The sequence below is a fragment of the Gymnogyps californianus genome, chromosome 4 (assembly GCF_018139145.2).
Source record: "Gymnogyps californianus isolate 813 chromosome 4, ASM1813914v2, whole genome shotgun sequence".
In the NCBI taxonomy this organism is placed as follows: Eukaryota; Metazoa; Chordata; class Aves; order Accipitriformes; family Cathartidae; genus Gymnogyps; species Gymnogyps californianus.
This window is the reverse complement of record NC_059474.1, coordinates 47,874,147-47,895,871: the sequence shown is the minus strand read 5'-3', so window position 1 is coordinate 47,895,871 and position 21,725 is coordinate 47,874,147. Positions and strand designations below refer to the sequence as shown.

At 39.0% G+C, this 21,725-nt stretch overlaps 1 long non-coding RNA gene across 1 annotated transcript in view; it reads left to right on the top strand.

The window, feature by feature from the left end:
• LOC127015850 (uncharacterized) overlaps positions 1-21,725 on the top strand; it is a 220,864-nt gene that overhangs the window by 174,287 nt on the left and 24,852 nt on the right. The window lies entirely within an intron of this gene.

Below are 21,725 nucleotides of genomic sequence, written 5' to 3'. Positions count from 1 at the left end.
GACGCAGAATGACTTCTAGACAGAATCAAGTAATCTCTTTCCAGGTGTTTTTTTCCCAACTCATGTCCGACAAAGAGGAAGTCCTAGAAAAGGTCCACAGCACCATGTAAGGCACCAATATGGGCTTAGGTTGGTGTTACACTGAAGAAAGCTTGCTGAATTCAGTGTTTAACATATCTTGCTGGTCTTGTTTTAAATAATTTTTAGGAGAGGTCTATGTGGGAGAATGAGCAAATAGGTGCACTGGATACCTTCAAGAACAGGAACAGTAGCATGAAAAAAGCATGTGAAGAAAAGGAGATGAAAGGTTTAATGAAGTGGAGCAAGGTCCATGGTACATGAGGCAATAAGGACAGATTTTGGTAGGGCAGACATTTATGGAGTCTTAAAAGTGAAGATGTGAAGTCTGAACTTAAAGCAGAAAGGCACTGGAAGAAAACTGAAATGCAAGCAGGAGTAATAGTTAGGATATTAGAGAGCACTTTCAACATACTGAAGTGAGAGAGAAAAAAGGGGGTTTTGTCCTGTATGTGTACCTTCAGCTTAGCATATTTGCTTCAAGTGATAAAATACCACTAAGTTGAAAGCATTGGTGTCAATCCAGATAAATTAATCTGGTGACTCTATGTAGAATGCTACTAAGTTGCTGAGAAATTATTCAAGGAAACTGGGAATGGGCTGATAGTGAAGCTTCGCAAAGAACATATACCAGAATCTAAGATAGTCCTGGAATTCTTGTTCTGTGTTGCATGTGATGTTTAAAAAATGCTAATAATTACACACACCTTATGTAATGTTAGTTCCCATTTATTCCAATTGCCATCCAACCCTCAACAAAGATACTTGGTGTTTAAATTTTAAATATATTTGTATATATTTATATATATATGTTTAAATGGTGTTTTTCTTAGATGGTACACAGAGACCAGTTAGCTCCAGCTTGACCTACAGAATGCCCAGAGCCTATCACAGACTTCCTATTTGGACTTCCTGCTAAGTTGGGAGCAAGTTTTATGGTGTGTTTATACGATGCAGGGGTTTTTGGGGTTGGATGGAGGGGGGCGGACGTATTTGTCCTCTCCGTGAAGGCTGATGCTCCTCCTGCCATCTTAGAGCTGGAACATTTCTCATATTTAGAATTCCCAGATTAAGAATGTTCATTAACAGGACAGGTTGCAAAAGCTGGTGGCACAGACAATGAAGAAATCCTTTACGGTTCTTGTTTTCTACGCTTCTGATCAGTCTCGGCCTGGCTTACTCATAACTTGGGAATCTTTTTTTTTTTTGACTGTGTGGGAATTCTGTAATGAATGTCATGCTTACAACTGGATTGATTTAAAGATTTTCTGAAGCAGTTGGACAACTTGTGATTATCAAGTAAGTGAAATACAATTTTTTTGATTGGATCAGACACAGGAACACTTAATTTTTTTTGTTATTCCACTATGGTTGCATTTCTGGTAGTGTCAGAACTTGAAAACTTGTCTCTCTCAAACCAACAGCTGTTTTAAAGGCTATCACATCTACTGCCAGTAAGTTGTCTTGTGAAGGTACTTCCGTGAACAGTATAATCAGGCCTCTCAAAGAACTGCGTTTCATCTGAGCTGTTTTTACATTAGGAAATTAGTCCTTTTTTTAAACCCACATTTCAGACAGAAAGTTGTGCCTCTATTGTTCTCTGTGTTTTGCACCATTATTGTCTCTACCATGCTATCTGAGCATCTGCTAGTTAATCAAGGTCGCTACTCTCTCACAGGAAAGCATCAGCTTTCCTTTCTCTTCTCTCTCGCCCCCCAAATTTCTCACCTGGAAGCGAATGGTATGTATTATGTTCTGGATGTATGGTTGAAAGGGCTTACATACAGATGCTACTGTGCAGGTGTTAGAGACGGCACAGCCAAAGTAGCGTGCAAGTTCAATTCAGAAGAGACATTCCTTGTAGTAGTTGCTGACATGAGGAAATGCTGATTTTTCTTCAGGCTAGAATCTGCTTTCCAAGGGCTTTGGCCATCTTCTGTGTCAGGCTGTTGATACTTGGGGAAAAAAAAAAAGTCAGGGGACTCGAATACAGCTGGATGATAGGCTATCTCCTAACAACCGCAAATAGCAAAACTGTTAAACATACAAGTTAAGCAGGAGTGTAATGTCAGTGAAACCGGAGGGAGGGTAGGTTGAATCGGCCAAGTGTGACTGAGCAGTTTAAAACTCAATGTTACAGCACTGTGCTACCAACTCCTCCAAATCCTTTCCTGTGCATGATAGCATATTCCTCTGCTTCAACTAGCCAATTTTAATTAAGAGTTGAAGTCATGCAAGTATTGCTTTGGCAAAAGTGATATGATCAGAGATTGTGAATGATCTTACTGTTGCTATTTTTCAAGTTTTAGTGCTCTATTAAAAATCACTTTGTGTCATTTCTAATCACTGCTTTAAAGATTGTCACTTCTATTGCCAATAAACTTGCTTACTGGAATAATACCATGAAGAAAATGTAAGCCATGTCCATTCAGTGGCTAGGTGTAGACACTGGAGTTGGATTTCAGACTTTAAAATAAATGGTGTTGTTCCCATTCCTTTTAGGGTCCTTAATGTTTTAATATGTTCTCCTGGATGCGTGCCACCCATTTGGGAGTGAAAGTGATATAATTTGTCAGCTTCGTTTTGCCTGAGGTTATAATAATACGCAGTTCGCCCTGAACTGTTGGTATGTCTCTCAACCACCTTTCCTTTGCAGCAGAGTATTTATTGATTTATACCTGCCTGAAGGAGCTTCTTCCCAGAAGCTGTCACCGGCGGTACAAGTCCCACCCGGGCTCTTTGCAGGCTGATCCTTGACAGGAAACACTCCTTAGCCCCTGGATGCTCTTAAGAACCTCAGTTTTCTTCCGATTCATCTCCCATCTTCCTCCTCCTCCCCACCCTAGCTCTACACAGGCTTAACAGTGAAACAAAAGGATCTATTTAGCAGGTGTTCACAATCAGGATTTTAGGTAAAGGATTGAAAACAAAGATATATGTGAAAAGCTTTAAGCTAGGATTGTGTTTTACAGCTCCGATCTGTAGCTGCCTAGCCTGCTTAACCTACTTTCTACCCCAGCATCAGTGCTAGGAATTCAGTGTGCAGTGACACCTTATTTCCCAAATGCTGCAGTCACTTCTGAATTTTCTTCCAGTGCCTCTTCTTGCCTTGGTGGTAAATTTTAGGAAAGAGATGAATTGCCATGAAGAAAAATGACAGCTAGGAGTAGAAAAGCTGGGTACTTTACAGTAATTTCTGCTACCTCAACTGATACCCAGTTTACTGGGACTTAAGTGAAGCACTTCTTTTGACTGGATAGTTTGGTTCCTTAAGGGCCACTCATGTTTTAGCCAGTTGGAGGGATTGTGTAGCAGCTGTTCACTTTGACTTTCTAGGCTTAGTAGTTTAATTTATATTAAATGTCGCCACACGCATATTCTATGAAGTTTGTGATTTCTGAACAATCACCAAATTTGTCTTGTGAGTGCATGTGATCCTATTGACACAGATAACTGATCTAGCCACATAATGTTTGGCTTAGATGTATCTATGAGATCAGGTCTTGATTTGTGCAAGTGTGTTCCCAATGTGTCGTCTTAATCCTCTATTGTAGACAAAGGTTTTGTTTTTATTTTTATATCTTTTGTAACAAGTTACAATAAACAGTTTTGGGGTTTGCATGAGATCTAATTATACTATTGGGTTCTTAACGAGACAGAAAAATGGTATGTTGCATACAGCTAGTAATTACTGGGAGACTCAGAAGATATATTTGAAAAAGATCTAGTGGTAACTGCTTAAAATATTGCAGCTGCTGCAGAGTTTGCTTTTAATGTTAGGTTGGGTATATATTCATACACAGTACATCTAGTTACCAAGTCTGACTTAACTAGTAGTTGTCTTGTTTATGATGTTGAGCAACCAAAATGGGGGAAAAAATACCATGACTTTTTGTTTTTTAGTTTGGATCTTGGGTTCTCTTTGTTTTTAAAGGAATAATATTGTTGAATATCTAAGAACTACAGGGGTTGAATGTATTGTCTTGAGCTGGGTACTACCAAGCTGAATTTCACCACCCATCTACCCTACCCTTTCAACGTGGAACATGTTTAGAAGAGGGGAGAAAGAAAACTCGTAGTTTTGCCAGAAGAGAATACTTTCCACAAATGTCTGCCTATATAGAGGCACAGAGAGAGAAACATCTGCTGCTTCCACAGTGATATCATCCTCTTCTTGGATACTTAGGCACCACAGACCACAGAATAAGGGAGGGAGTCTAGGCAGGCCCTGTTATGGCTGAATTGCCAGGTTTAGACACCATTTTTTCTCGGGAGCACTGGAAAGTGTGTCTTACCTTCTAGCTCCAAAAAACTTCCTTGTTTTCATTCTGGTAATATGATTCTAAGTTGAGACCCTTCAGCTGTGCGTGTATGGCCTGATCTCTTCTTGAAAGACAGAAGTTTGTGTGGTTTCCTCAATTGGAGAAAACTCTGCTGCTCTTTACTCTTGCATGGGATGGGATGTTCTTGGTAACCCAGTGTAATGCAGTTTCGAGTATTAGCCATCTTTAACTCTGCTCGAATACGTCTGAAAAAGAGAGTGTGTGACTTGAAGCATGAAAATGCTTGAATCCAGCAATGACCACCTGTGCTTATTTGGAAAATGAGAATAATAAATACCAGAAGGAGATTTGCTCTGTCCTTCTGCCCTTTTTTGGGGTGTCAGCCACAAATGAGAAACCCTGGTAACTCGTAAAGTAAGAGCTGGAACTTGAGAGAAGTTAAAACTGAATTATTCCTCCTTCCATTAGCTCAGAAGGCAATACTCAGGTCACGTAACTGAGCGCTAAAGCATGGAGCTTTGTACTTTTTGGGAAAATAGTATTTGGTGAAAGTCTTTGTCTCACTGCAGGTATAAATTAACTAAAAGTTAGCTAACGAACCTATGCAACAAAGTTCTACTCAGATAGTATATAAAATAGCTGCATTTAGTAATAATTAATACTGTGTAAATATCCCCAACAATTAACCTAGATATGAAAATCTCTCTGGTTTAAATATTACTTCATATGGTCTTAGTTCACTCCAGCTCTCTCCAAGGCTTTCACTTCTATCTCCAGCAAACAGCCAGAATCAATATGCACTGCAATATCATCAGATCTGCACTTCCAACACAGAAACTTAATGGTGACCTGATATGATTATAGTAATAATAAGAGATCAGCATGCTTCACAGTTGCACAATTCATGTCTTTTATGATTTATTTTGCCCTAATCCCGCTAAGTGCTGTGCAATATTTGTAGAGAGTTACTGAGTGACTGGAAGGCAACAAGTTCAGTTACATGTAATTCCCATTTTGGAATTGATTTAGTTCTCTGGAGATGTTAAGTGAAGCTTTATTAGGGGTAGGTACAAATGTCCTTTGACTTAAGAGTTAATTGTCTAGCAACACAGAAATTATGAGTGGTACTAATTTTATTTTTTCTTTGAGAAGATTACAGATTCTTAATTATTTTGTAACATCACCTTTTTCTGTCACTCTATTGAAATAGCTACTCTATTTCATTATCCTTATAAGCATAGAGTTTCAGATGAGCTGTTTCACTGACTGACTTTTCTCAACAATCTGTAAAAATCTTACTAGTTCTCTCAGCTTTGACAGTTTCTGCAACAATTATGGCACACCCACAAGGTCAGCTATAATTCCTTGGAAAGGAGGCCAGGAACATTTTTTTTTAAATTGCATTCTAGCAGCCTACAAAGAAACATCATGTCCTCATACCAAATGTTTCAATTAGACAAGACTTGATTTCTGAGCCGCTGGTTGCAAATCATCACAATTTGTGTGGCTGAGGTGTGGAAAGCCTAAATCTGATTCCAGAACCAGATGTTTTTTCCACATTGTTTTAGCAGACCACTTATTTTTAAACTTCAGATGCAAACCAGTAATGTAATATATTTGAGAGTGAGGGTGGAGAAGGAGAACTCCCTCAAAACCATATGTAGAAAGGTAGCTGAAATTGATGACGCTGAAATAGTGAACCAAATACACAAGTAAATGGGATTGATCGAGGTTTCTTCATTGAACCTGTTTCTTTATTGAGGTCAGCACTGGTATATTAGGAAAGAATTTGGGCCTGTAGGTTTTTGTATGCACTGCCATTTGGGGAAGCTCTCTGAGACTTGTGATGCAACCACACGCATTTCTGATTTTTTTTTTCTTCCCCCCCCCCCCCCCCCCGCTGTGATCACTTGTGACTGAGACAAAAAGTGTTCTTTAACATCATTGATTGTTTTATTAAAACAATAATAAGCTAGGTATTTCTTTCTTCCATCTAATTTGTATCTGTGTATAACAGTTTTTCTGGTTGAGGAGTAGGTCATATGGCTGCTAAAATTCTAAGTCTTTGCTGAGGAAACCCCCAAATCAATGTTTTGGGAGAATAAGGGTCAAGGAGTGGGTAGACTTAAAGTATTTTGCTGGGGGAGAGGGTAGATGCAGGGAGGGAACAGAATTATTACCCTTTCTCTCTAGAAAGCTATTAATTTTTTAAACAGCATGATGCATGCTTTGACTTCCTACGTATGGATTCTAGTAAAACAGAAAAGAAACCCACGCAGTTGTCTTTTACAATACAGAATTAATCTTTGGGACTTCCCAATGAGGCCAAGAACTTATTTTTGTTTCTTTGGAAGTAACTAAATAGATAATTCTGTGGACGAAACTTCTATGAGTATATTGGAATAAAAACAGGTTTGGTTTAGATGGATGTAGAAATATGAATACCCCCTAGTCAGTGTGGGCTTGATTTTTTTCTGTAAGTAATGTAATTTCTAGGACTGGTAAAAGAAACCTATGACAAACAGTTTCAGATACGGGGAATCTGGGGTTCAGTGACTTATGGCTCTCAGAGTAAAATGCGGCTTTCTACAACAGTCTCATTTCAAAGTAGTAAAACACATGTGGAGCACCGAGTTTGTCTATAGCTATTGCAAACGTTTGATTGATGGGATGGGTAGCTTGTTCATGCAAACCATGATACCAGCTGGCACCTGCAGAGAATGACACTGACACTTGTGTAGGGACAGGTAAAAACATTTATTACATTTTGCACTCATACACAAATACCACACTATGCATAAAAAATTTAAAAAGCTAAAACTCTACCCAGGTCAAGTCCCACTCCCTGTTAGTACAGCTGTGTCCTTTTAGAAGCCAGTCTTTAGTGCTTTGATTGGTCGTATTCTTAAAAGGCAAACACTACTCCCTTTGGAGGCAGTTTCATAATCAATAGACTTCATTACAGGCAATGTTTTCCCTTACTTTGTTCATTTTATTAACCCTAGATGACTCTTGCAATCTCTCAGGAATCTAATCCCTAACTCTCTTTGGATCACTCCCGTCCCCAGCCCCCACCCTTACCCCACATGCTTTGGAGATACTACACAATGCCTCCTAGCAAAAACTTTCAGGAATTAACTTCTCTTTGCACTGTTGAGCAAAGAGTGCACTTAATTATTCATCTGATATACCTGCCAAAACTACTTTTTTTTTTTTTTTTTAAACAGCTTTGCTTCCTATTCTTTTTTTACTACCTGGTCCCATTAGGAACAAAAATAGAACTGATTTTATTTCAACTGTTTGGGAAACCAGAATGGGGCACAGGACTAGGTTTGGAGAATGCAATAAACATACAGCTGTGAAGGATGTTAGACTTCCAATTGCCTTCCTAACCAGCACTTAAAAGCTCTTTGAGATGAGAGGGATATACAGGTTAAACTGATGCAATATAGTGTAATACCAATTAACCTTTTTCTTTTATATTCTTTATTTGCATAAATCGATGGAATGGGTCCTTTTACAAGGACAAGATTAACAAGAGGTGAGCCCATATCAGTGTGAAGTTAGATATTTGAGTTTTTTTCTCAAGACTGCAGTAAACAGAGCATGGTATGCAAGGATTAGCTCAACCTGATATGTCTCCATTTATGAAAGGTCCTTCAAAGGAAAATCCTGATGTAGTTTGACACAAAAATGCTGTCAGGAAGAAGCGCGTTAAGCAATTTACTTTCCAATTAGAATATACTTATTACTTATATGGGCCAAAATATTTGCAGAAACATGTTGAAACTCTTGTTGTTTTTCTAACTTGCCTTAAAATCATATCTCAGTATAATCTTATTCATGGTTTCTTTTCTTTAATAGTATTTTTTCAGTTCATTTAAACCAGAAGTTCTTATATCTTTTCTGATGGTGGGAAAGACTTCTATGGTAGAGTGCAGCTAAAACCAGAAACTGAAATGCCTGAATGTTCACCAAGATGGAACAAATTATTGGCCTCTCTTTCTTTTGTAATTAGAATGTAAATATTGAACTCAGAGAGATGAGAGTATAAGAAAATTAAAAAGCAGATTTCTTTCATTCTACTTGCTTCTGATCAGGTCAGAAAATGGCATAAGCTATTTGTTGTCTGGCAGAGTAAGACAAAAACCGGTGAATGAACCTGAACAATTGTTGATGATGTCTGAAACATCATATAGTTACCGCAGACCTATCATGACATTGTTCCAGAAGAGGGCAAGCAGTTGTCTTATTCAGCACTGCCAAACAGGGCCCAAACCTGTAAACTCTGCCCCTTGAAAGCAGATTTTACAGTTTTTGACATAATAGAAGTAGTAATTTGTGACTCCTGTAACTCTTTATATTGTTGCAAAAGCAAAATTTAATACTACAGAGGAATTAAAATAAACTCTCCATGCTCTCTTCATATCCTGAAGTACTCGTATCCCTGGACCTGAAAGGGTGAACAGCACAGGATCCTGCCTGCACTGTGCAGTGCCCCCAGGTTATGAATATTTAGTAAGAACCACGCCTATTTCATACTTTACTGCTTTCTCAATGAAAAAGATAAAGTTCTATGAGCATAACTATAGCAGTGTGAGAAGAAGGGGAGTACTATGGCAACCAAGTTCCTATTGTACAATAAACTCCCAATATTTCCTGCTAATTTCAAAGTTTCCTTCTCGCTTAGAAATATGCATAAGCCTCATCTTGCTCGGCTATTTGATGATTGTTCATTGGGCAGGAAAGTGAAACAGTTAGAATATGCCCTTAATGTGGGATTTCATACTTAGGCCATTATTCCAAAAAGTCACTGGTAAATTTTCCTTCAAAGACCAATCTGCCCCTCAGTGACTGAAGCCAAACAAAAGTCAGTCAAGATCCTGTAGTAAGCTGTGTGCGTTAATCCTGTTCATAAGCTTGTATAAAATATGATTCAGTCTGTATGCTCCCATGAAACACATTATTAATTGTGTGGAAAACCTTCACCCTGAAATTTGAACACTGCTGTGTGATGCAGGAAAGAGCGTTTTATCTCACTGTGGGCTAATGATTTATTTAGAGCTTAGTGAAACATCTGTTTGAGGACAGCAGATGACCACAGCTCGTACAGCCATGGAATATTAGCATTTCTAAGGAGGTGGAAGCAGTTTATATCCCAAAGAAGAATTCAAACTGTTTTGTGAATAAATATCTGGTACCATTTTTAGGTAGGTATCCCTCTTTCTTAATGGAGCCCCATGGGAGAACTTGGGCTTTTGAAATGGAGGAGAAAACAAAAGAAGTGGGGAGGTTGGGAGGGAGAAGTATTTGTGCCCAAATGGGGTTTCTGCTTGCTGATAGCAAACTGAAGACAAAGATCTTACAGGGGATTGAGTTACGTGATTGAAAAACATCGTAGCAGCTTTACAGCTCAGTACCACAATGTGAGAGAAGTCCCTGGGATACGATACAAAAATCTTAGCATGATTTTTTTTTTTTTTTTTTAAAATACCCTTGGTTTACCTGCCTTTGTAATATGTTGTGTATGTTTGGGATTGCTAATGAATAGTTTATTTTTTACCCAAGCCTTTTATGTAAGGTCTCTTCAGAGCAAGTGTAGCACACACAATTCTATTCTACTGGATGAGATAATTAAAAAACCAGGATAGTTGGATAACTTTTATAGAGATCTGAGAAAATCCTTGTTGTTATCCAGAAGAGACTCCTTTGTGAAGCTGAACATACAGGTATGGCTGTTCATAAATACATCTATGTATGAGACATTTGTGGTGACCAGAAATACACTTGGCATAAAACAAGCCAATGGGGAGAACAACAAAATGTTTTTCACATCCAATTTGCAAAAACTAGGAAAGATTTGGGGGGGGGGGGGGGGGGGGGGGGGGATTTGTTGTTTGTTTGTTCATTTTCAACTTCAGTTTGATACGACAAATGAGAAATACTGCTTTAGCCAGACTATTACTTTTCTAGACTCTTCCCTTACAGCTAATCCATAAGTGTGAGTTCCAGAAGGGACAATTAGGATTTATTTCTTCTTGGCACAGGCGTTGGACTGTCATGCAAGCCTCCTAGAGACTGCAGCTGATCACTTCTCTAAGGTTTAACCACTTCCAGGCTGCATTTAGTAAGGTCCAAAGGGAGTCAGGCACTCAGCTGCAAGCTACTTCTGTAACATGTACCTCCTCTAGACCACTTTGACAACCTGAATTTCAACTCTGTCTTTATAGCCCACCATTATAATTGGATGCTTCATCTTTCAAACTGAGATGATAAATATCCTAGTTTTAGTGTTATAGCACTTCTGATTGTCCTGCTTATCAGTAGCTTGTTCTGTTCCAGCCGGGAGAGGACGAGGAAAAAAACAACTTTGAACAGCCATGTTTGCAGTCCAGTCCTATCATATTAAATAAATCCTGTTTTGAAGATTATTTAATTGTCTTCATCACTGGTGACACTAGAAATGCAAACAAGTGCTCTGGGAAAGCTGATGAATGAGTCGTGATTAGAACCAAAAAAAATCCCAAACTAATAAACTTCTCTATGTGCCTTATGTTAAACTGATTTGTATGTTTCTGTAATCACACAAAATATCTTTTGTTTGAATTCTCTGTGAATATCAAGTATTTGTACTACCAGGACATTATATTAATATCTCGACGCAGTCTGAATCACTGGTAAACTGTCAGACTGACTATTCAAAATATGTATTATAAAAGAACAAAGTGGACCTACGTATTGGAATTTTACACACCTATATCTGATCTCAGTTCACTGTTCCCATATAACTGTTGTTATATATACTCCCCCTTGCAGCATCACATGGTATGTGCACACTCTATATTTTCTCAGGAAAATATCTGAAAATAATTCTGCAATTGCAAGCTGAGAATGTGCCATCCACCTCTGCCTTCTCCGTGTGTGCATTACATTTCAATTTTCCCTTGATTGCCAGAGTCATCTCTGTTGTTGCTACGAGCAATGCATTGATTTCTCACTTTAGATCAATTATTACACTGCTCCTACTGGAAGAAGAGGAGGATATGAGTCTGTGCATCCACTAGGAGTTGGGGCTCCAAGATTTATATCGATATAAGACAGAAGAAGGTATATTTCTGTGAGAGGGCAGAGCAGCAGGAGCTGCTATAACCGTTAAAAAGAAGTAAGTTATGTACTCCTACCAGCGCTAGCTGCAAGAGGCAAGCCAATAAAAAGCTGAGCCCTGGCTCGGGACGCAGAAGACATGCACCTGACACAGGAATTCCTGCCAGCAGCACAATTTGGTTTTCCTATGTAGTCAGGAAGTTCAGGCAGCTGCATTATGATTACCTTGAGCACACAGGCTCTAAGGTAGCAGCTACTGTTGGTTCTTTCTTTCAGGTACGTCCAAGTAGGAAAAGTCAGTATTTGGGCCTCTGTGTAGCTGAACTGTAGATTTGCCATGACTTACTGTACAATTTCTGCTTTTAAGATAAATGCTGAACCCCAGAGCAGTGTACATACTTTGAAAAATACTTGCATAGTAAGGTTAGTACTCCCTAGTGAATCTTTTGTAGGCCTATGCAGTACAGTATCTATTCTTGATTTTCCTTTTTTCAGATTCATAGTGGATTGTTTAGTTTTTAGTTTTTACATTCAAGAAATTATCCAGGCTAGTAGTTGCTGCAGCCGCCAGCTCACTCTGCCCTGATAGATATGAATGCAGAGCTCTTGAACTTTATAGATTCGTCTGCATCAAAGGAGTTCTCACCGTGCCAAGTTGTGCAAGACAAGATTTTATATATAATGTATTAAAAAAATTATAGTTCTATCATTCTTTCTTCTCTCCATTATTAATTTTATCTGGTTTTATCAAGGATTAGCAAAATATGGACCTGGAAAGTATTGAATACTGTCTACTGTTTAGTTTTGAAAAGATTCCTTCTCAGGAGAATTCCTTAGAATTTCTCCACAGCCTATAAAACCTACATAAAATCATAAATTTTCTTTGGCAATCTTTTATGTTAACTGAAGGGAAGTAAAATAAAGATAATTTAAATTAAAAAAAAAAAAAAGAAAATGGTGGTCTGATGGGGCTTAATGGAGAAAGCAGACTGTAAAGCTTGCTTTGGATCAGCTAAAATAGATTTCCTGACTGTTCCTAAACAGTTGTCTACTCGCGTTCCTTTTTCAGAAATTTTTGCTATGTTCCAGATTGAATATTGCATATTCGTAGGACTATTTTAAAAAGCAGAGCTGATTTAGAAATTCCTGCCTCGAAAAATGTCATAATTGGTTCCTTTCTCCCTCAGTTACTTACCAGCTTTTTTTTCTTTTTTTAACTCTTAGATGGCTGAACTGCCAAGAGTATGCACATTACACAACCTGATTCTGTTTTTTGACAGTTAAATTATACACAACTAATATTTTGGCAAATATTAGGTTTTGAAAATTCTGCATGTATCACCCCAGTCTAATTTCTGAGTTAATTGTACAAATGAAGAGAAATGGGGTGCATGGAGTAAAATCCTTTTTTCTAAGAACATTTCATATGTAAAAGCAATACACAACTATCCGGACTTGTGGCCTAGAAACTAAGCCACATCTTTTATTTCAGCTTATGCTAGACTTTTAGTACTTAAGTACATTAGCATTTATACTAGTTTTTGACTTTGTATTCCTTCCTATCTTGCAATTTTTTTCTTCAAGGCATGCTTTTGGCATCAGTTACATTTCAGGGTAAGAATACTCTTTTATTGTAAGCATTGCTTTCATAATTATGCTCTGCAGTGAAGCTATTAAAGAAAGAAAAGACAACACTCATGGTAAACACTTTGAGGTAAACAGATGAGTGTTAAAAACATTGCACATCCATCTCTTTGGGGTGACCCTAAACTATTCGTCAGATTAGGAAGATGACTTTAGAACAGTGTCTACCACAGTTAGTTTTCTTATCAAAACAGCTCTTTAAGCATAGTACATAACTACAAGTTTCAGTAAAAACTTAGTTTAAATGCATGAGGTCACTGGAAAGAAATGTTTACATTCATTTGTATTGAAACAAAGCTAAATACACAAACAGCTAAGTTTTGCATCTTCCCTTGTTATTACACCACCACAGAAAGTAGACCTCACAGTATCAGAACAAACAGAAAAAAACTTCTGGTTTTTTTTACTTCTTAGATGGAGGAGAATCAGCAGAAAGAAACTGGGTTTCTGGTAGAAGATGATGTAGCTGTGCTGACCTGTTGCTGGCAAAGAACCAAGGAGCACAGAGGTGGTGGCCATAGTAAATGCTTTCTGCTTTTTAAATTGGCTTAAAAATAGGGTTATCCAGGGAGATACTGCACCAGAATTGTTCATCTTCATCATTAGAAAAGTTAAACCTTTTGCCTGGAGGAGATCGGACCAACTAGGTGGTTAAGTTTCTAGGAAACCTGGAAAAGGCTTGGAGACAAGCTGTTCCAAGCAACTCAATGAAAAAGCTCCCCTCACTTCTTGGAGGGAAGAATATTCCTATGGTGAAAAATTTTTAAGCTTGAAAGTTTTGGATTCCAATTTTGTAGAAACATGGAAGTAGCTCAAATTTTATGTTCATGTATAAGTGTTCTGATTTTGCTGCAATTATGTTCTCTCTATATAAATGGGTTTGTATAAAATGACAATGTGAGAGTCCACAGTTCAATCTCCTATGTGCAGAATTGTGTCAACAGGATTTGGCAAATAGTTGGATACATCCAAGTATATGATCTAGCTATTGATCTATGCTTACTTTAGTCTGATAACTCTATGCTGATAAAAGTGAGACAGCTCTGCTGGTGGTATAGGTAAGTACTGCACTGAAATCCACAGAGCCATACTGCTGCGGCATTAAATAAAGATCACATCCCATAGGAACAATGCTTGAAATACTAACTTGATAGCTCATCCTTCATCCTGAAGGTACTGGAGCGTATTTTGTAGGCAATCTAAAGAATTGCTCTGTAAAGTTTTATGGGGATGCAGGATTTTTCTGCTTAAAGTAGCCTGCAGGACCAAGGTCATATACACAAAAAATTATATTAATGTCAGGTCTTTTGGGCATCAGGCACTCATTATTAAGAAATGCCAAAATTAAGGCGGGGGGGGAGAGAGAGGAACAAGATTTTACAACTACTTTTGTATATAAAAGGATATTGTGTACAGTTACATAAGAACATAGTACTAGAGGGAGTCTTGAGGCCATGCATCTGGTGAAAGAGGTATCACTTTCCTTTGCGTATTCCCATGGCTCTCCTGTTTCCATGTCTCTGAACATAGCAGTGTTCATTAAGCCAGTTTGTATGTCAAAAAAAACCTGTTTTATTTTTCTAACTTAGTCAATCTGTTCTCTGCAGTGAGAATCTAGATCTGTATGGAATAGGGAATTGAGCCCAGGCTTATCATATTCCAGGTAGTGTCTTAAGTAGCAGGCTGTATACATTCTTTGTTACCTGTCTCTTTGAGGAGACTCCAGCCAGCTTTGATATGTCTGGGTACGAGGAATATCCCCAGTAAGATGGGCAGAGGAACACCTCACTTGTGAATCTCATCCGAACCTTCACAGATGCAGCCTGAAGGGGGTTTCAAGGTAGCCTGAACTGTGGGGCACTAGCAGTACCTGATCAGCTCCTCTGTGGTTAGATGGCATCTTGGAAGTGCCCTGGTCTTCCTGAAGGTCTATGATGACTGCATGGTAGAATCAGGTTCCATGAGACAGAAGCAGGTGCCCAGCATCTGCTCTGAGGACCTGAGCCTTGACATCTGTTTAGGAATAATGTTGTGGCAGGGAAAACTGTATGTGCGGTCTGATACAGATTAAGTGGTAAAATTTATTGAAGGCTCCTCACAGACACGTTAGGGTGTATTCATCGTGTGCTTCAATTCTATTGGAAAATGTTAATGTATCTTGTCAAGATGTGCATCTATTTGGTTCCCTCCCTCTTTTGAAGTTTTGAATTATTCATGTTACTGCAATCTGGATTTCCACTGATGTTACCTGGTAAGCAAATAATTCCCAAAAGGTAAACTGTGAGGGTAGATGAATATTGAAAGACTGAACCTATGTAAATACGAACTCTTTAGGAAGTGACTGACACAGGAAAATTCAAACCTGGTTCTTAACCTGAATTGAGACCTGTTTCTGTTGAAGCCGATGGGGGACTGCTCCCATGTTCTCCCTTGCTAAATTTGAGAAGAATCACCAGCATGAGTCAAAATAAGGGTTTCAAGGATCTTTAGTTAAGATATCACCATATGTCAGGACACTAGAGTTCAGTTAGTATTTATGATATGGGATTTAGTATGTTGGGTTTTGAACTGCTCTGATTAGGTAGTCTGTTTTTCATGAGAAAGACAGTACGGAGAAATCCATACATCTTGGTGTGGGTTCCTGGCACAAGAGCTTTGCGGGACTTCCTCAGGTGAGACATGCTGCCAAGAGCAGGCTTTGCATTTCTGACCAGTTTTGAAACTGGGTTGCTTTTTGATGGTGGTCAGTACAATAGTGCTGCTTCTGCTGTGCCATCTAGCTTTTCTAATACTTTGTCAATGACTGACATTGTAGAGCTATCCTCTCAGCCCCTTCTCTATTCCTACTGCTCTGCTGGCATACATTTTTCTTTTAAAACTGGTGTTGATCTGCTGATAACGTGCTAAGTCTGTCAGTACTGTAGGAACTACAGGGTATGCTAAGTCTGTCAGTACTGTTTAAAGTCAGGACTTCAGACTCTGTAGTCTCAAACAGTTCAGTCCTTCCCTTTTTATCTCCACATACTCCTCCTTTACTTCTTTTTTGGTGTGTTTTTTAATAAGTGGAGTCCTCACCTTGACTATGTGGGAACTGAATCAGTTGCTGGAGAATATGCACTAAAATCAGTTTTTAGACAGAAACATCAAGAAGTGAAAGGATGTTGTAAGCTCTGCACAGTAGAAGAAAGCTGAAGACATCTTTTACAGTCAGCAAACTTGGTAGTGAAGTTGGAGGAAATCCCCAAAGAGAGAAGGTAATGGGAAGGGTGACTGGAAACAGAATAGTGAAAGAAGCTGGTAGGAGAGGCTGGAAGTCCCCTGAATCAAAAACAGTACAAAAAGTATTTAAAAAAAACAAAACAAAAAAAAAAAAAAAAAAGCATGGACTGCAAGTAATAAGGGGAATTTGTTGTCAGTTTGCCATGTAATTCTGGGCTTATTTGTGCTCTTCACTTGATGAATCTGCTCCATTCAACTTTATCAAATTGAAAATTTGGGGGATTTTTCATTTAATTTCCCAGAAAATGAAATTGTATTGGAGATTTCACAACAGTTCTGAAGTTGTTAAAATGGCTTTCAAAATGGTAAACCAGTTAGATTTTGGTTCAAAAAGGAGCAAGGGAAAAAAAAGAGACCCTTTTAAATGGTCTGTGATACAAGCACTTTTTAAAACTGTAAAGAGCTAGATAGACCCTGGAACTGAGAAAGGAAAAGGGCAAGTTTGAAATGTAGAAGATTCCTGTTCTCCACCTCTCAAGTGGATGGACCATATTTCATGGTCCTTGGAGTCACTGTAATAGGAAGCCTGTTTTTCAAGAGGAGCGTGAGATACGGAAGAACAGGGCAGGCAAATCAGCCTCTTGAAAAAGAAATCTCAGCAGTGAAGGGAGAACAATTGACATCATCATTGCACTTTGAAAAAGCCAACAAGCTTGGAGTCTAGTGTAAAAACTTCCAGGATTATGGTAAAAACGTGTTGCCCCTCACTTGACATCTCCCTAAAGGCTAAAAATGTCTTTAATCTGTGAAGAATGATTGACAATATCAGCTTATTGTCTCTCCTCTTCTAGTTCTGGGAAGCGTATTCCAAAATGCTGTGTATCGACCTGCTAAAGTAGCAACTGAAAGGGGTGGGAAAGGGAGGGATCACTTTTTGTTTATATGCTCCTAAGGCAATTTTCGGTGAACGAAGAAGATTGGTTTTGAAAAGACCCTCTCTCATTGTAACAGCCTCATGCTTGCTTTGCAAAAAAACCCCACGTGCCTAGTGCAGGGAAACTTCCCTGTGGGATGAGGGAGTGGAAAGGACTTAAGCAGTATTTCAGGTCCCATATAACATTGTGAAGTAAAGCACAAAATGTTAGTGATAATGAGAGCTGGCAAAATCCTTGCTTTGGATCACAGACCATATTCTGTGTTACTGAATATACTTGCATAGGGCTAGCTACATCATCATCCCATCTTGCCAAGACCCATGTTATTAAGTAGCAGATGCAGTACTAGAAATGAAAGAAAAAGTCTTTAAGGTTATGTAAGGGTGAGAAATGCAGGCTCCATGTGTGCAGCAGCTGCTAATTGTTGCAGTCATGTAGGACAGCGGTCTGAGGGATGGCTGTGTAGCCATTTCTGCATTGGGTTACCCATTGGAGAGGATGTTTTGGATGGATTTGAGTGTGCTATATCATATCTTTGGCTTTGCAGCATGGCAAGTTCTAAAGGGAATGTGGTTGCTATAGAACTAGTATTTTTTACATATCTTCATAATGTACTGTAAGATTCTGATCTTTTATCAGCAAAGATAACCTTAGTAGTGCTCAAGATTCTGAGTATGAGCAAGGCGAATTGATTTACTAGACATTTTGAAAACAGGAGAAAATGATGGTGATGGTACATATTGCTGCAGGATGCTATGGCATAAGTTCTCACGGATCCTTCAAAAACCCAAACACAGAGCATTTCTTTGGTATCCCTGATGTTAAAAGATTTAAAGTAAGATTAAAACTGATGGGTTGCAGTACTACTGCATAGTTAGCTCTGACCATAAGCTACAACTTCCTCAAGCCAATACACAAAACCAGAGTTTTTAATCTTATGCCTTTAGGCCTTGTATCAGAACACGAGCTGGCAAAGTCAGTTTTTCCAAGTCTGACTCAACATCTTCATTTTGGAAAGTCTGCCTCGTTCATATTCTGAGTTAAAGCATGGTTACATCATATAGCATCCCAGTGTCTATTTTTGTCAGTTCAGTAATATAACGTACTGGCATCAATATGTGTAGTTGAGGATGAGAATCTGCAAGGTAGAGGCCTATGAGGTAGGCTTTTTTCTGCATCTTATTGCATATGCCAGACCATTTCCTACAATCTGCACAATTACATTTTTCCGGAAAGAAGGTGGTAGAAGAAAATGTCTAAATCTGCATTTAAATTTACAGTGGCATAAGATATAGATATCAAAGATCTTTATTAGCAGTAGCCAGTTCTTGCTCAACTTGTTAAATCTAAGCTCTGTGATCTCTGAAGTCAGTTTGCTCATGCCCCCCCTTCCCTCCCTGAAGCCTAGCTACCTGTCCAGTCTTGCTCGGGACAGGTTTTTCTGTTGGAGCTGCAACTTCAGCCACTGCCACTGAGACTGGATGTAGCAGGGAGTGGGTTTTTTTTGAATCCTGATGCTTTCCGTTCTGTAGAGAGCATTTTGCATCTGGAGTGGATCAGAAAAGCTGTAGTACTTGGCTGCTGGATGTGTAGCCAAAAGAAAAGGAATTTGCTAGTAACAGTGCCTGAAATCTGTTAATTGAAGAGAATAAATGGATAATGAAGAATCCAGGAAGGTAAGTGATTGTCGAAGCTTGTTAATGTGTAGGAAATAACAACTGATGTAACATAAACAGTAGCACTCAGGGAAAAGCCTTATGAGCAGAGTTCATTTGAGAAGCTTTATACCTTTAGCCACTCACAGAAATGAGAATAAATTTGTGTAGAGTGCAAAAACTGCACTAGACTTCCGCACTTACACTTAGCAATTCAGTCGCACCTGAAGTCTGCTTAATATGGTTCAGACATAGTGACCTAATACTTAGTATTTCGAAGTCACAAAGCACACTGCAGATCTGTAGAGGAACAGTTGTTTAACAAAAAAACCCATGTAGATAACACAGGTCTAGAAACGTGTTTTATTCTGCTCTTAATATATGGGTGATCATCAGATAAAAGGCTTTTCAATCGGAAATGTTAGAGATTGTACTACTTTTATCTATTTAAAAATAAAGAGAAAACAAATAACAGAATAACCCGTTGCTATGCAACATCATGCAAGTAAGTTAAAAGTTGGCAAAAAAAATTACTACAAAAGATGTGACTAAGCATGCTGTGTATGAGGGCTGTCCTGAGCTGCTTTAGCTGACTCTCATAAAACACAACTTTAACCATAGAATTGATTATTTAGTGCACATTTGGGCAACGCTGACACAATAATTGGTCCTGAAAATTCCTTTTGCTAATGAGTTTTATGTCACTTGATGTGGTTGTATCTGTATTTTAACATCCCCCGTGCTTTAGGACATCCTGGATGTACCAAAGTAATGCGGACAAATCAGATTATTCAACTGTTAAGTTCTCCTTGTGATTACTGCTTCTCCATTATGGCTTACGTTATCACAGTACTTCTAATTTAAGCTCTCACATTTGTTTAGAGGGGAATAAGATTGGAGAACTATTGCTGTCTTAAATTATATACCCCAGAGGTAAGGAAAATAAGCATGGGTTAAAGCAGGATCTAAAGCGCACAACCACTACTGCTAATTGTTTCTATATAAATGGCAGAAGAAGGGCATGGGTTAATGGAGACATCACAAGGTAACTGTGAGGACAGCTGCTTAATTGTTAAATGAATTGAAGATTTTAAGGTAAAGAAACATTTGAAAATGTTCAACAGCTTTGCGGGGGGGCTTTTTTTTTTTTCTTCCCCAGGTAAGAGGAGAAAGGAGGATACCATCCAAGTAAAATAGTCCCACCATATGTGTAAAAGAGAGAAGAGGGTTTTTATAGTTTCCTATTTTAAAGCAGTATTACAGATTAGACTACAAGGTCTCTTGTACTGTGACTGTGTGTTTGGCACAAAACACAGCTAAGCAAGTAACTATCAGAACATAATTTCAATGTGTGCTATTAAATGTGAATAAGTATGCTTAAGGGCAGCTCAAAACTCATTTCCACTAGTATTAATAAAAGCTTACAGAATGTAGTAACAGAAACAACACTGGAAAAAGGGACGTTTTCCTAGGATAAGAAGGTTTGTACAAGTCAGTGCTGGAAACGCAGCGCTTTCCTCTTCTCCCCTTGCCCCTGTGTTTGGCTGGAGGGTTTTGCCAAAACAATTAGGATAGTAACATGATAGTAACCACTATGAGGGTGGTGAGGCACTGGAAAAGGTTGCCCAGAGAGGTTGTGGATGCCCCATCCCTGGAAGTGTTCAAGGGCAGGTTGGATGGGGCTTTGAGCAACCTGATCTAGTGGAAGGTGTCCCTGCCCATGGCAGGGGGGTTGGAACTAGGTGACCTTTAAGGTCACTTCCAACCCAAACCATTCTATGATTCTGTGATTCTATGAAGTTAGAGGGAACTCTTTACTAGCCCAGCAAAAAGTTTATCTTATGAGTTTTGCAGTCAACTAAAGTGGTAGTTGACCTTAGGGTCTATATCAAGCTCGTATTCCTATGATTATTCTGCCTGGTAGCCATGTACTGTCTCAGCTTACAAGCTAAACGATTGCAGCCAGTAAAAATGGCTAAAACGTGTAAAAGAAAAAACAAAACCAAGACCAACCCTTTCTGTAAAGCCTGACTACAAATGACTTGCCGTGAAAGTAGTAGAGGATCCCACATAGGGCCAGCACTAGCTGGTGTATTAGTGCAAGGTTGTACTGATACATAAGCTAGAGCAACTGAGAGGCTGATAGCTGGTATTGATCCTACCAAAGCTCAAGTGAGTTCCGCATTAGAGCTTCTCTTCCATTATCACTACTGCCAGCCCCGCAGGTGGTCTTTTCACATCATGAAATTATTGCATTAGGAAAGAGAAAGTAGGGCTACTTCTGTGTGCCATATAATTACAGTATTTCTATCACAGGATGTGCTAGAGGTGCAAAAGTGTTGTAGTAAAGCTGAGGGGCGACCTCATTGCTCTCTACAGCCTCCTGAGGAGGGGAAGTGGAGAGGGAGGTGCTCATCTCTTCTCCCTGGTATCCAGTGATAGGACGCATAGGAATGGTTCAAAGCTGTGCCAGGGGAGGTTTAGACTGGACATCAGGAAGAATTTCTTTACCGAGAGGGTGGTCAAACACTGGAACAGGCTTCCTAGAGAGGTGGTCGATGCCCCAAGCCTGTCAGTGTTTCAGAGGCATTTGGACAATGCCCTTGACAACATGCTCTAACTTTTGGTCAGCCCTGAAGTGGTCAGGCAGTTGGACTAGATGATCGTTGTAGGTCCCTTCCAACTGAAATAGTCTGTTCTATTCTAAACTGAATAAGGAAAAGGCTGTGGTTACGCAACGCTGTAGATGACATTGTCACATGCAGTGACAATCAGGAAGAATGGAAGGGCACCTGGCCCAGACAGCA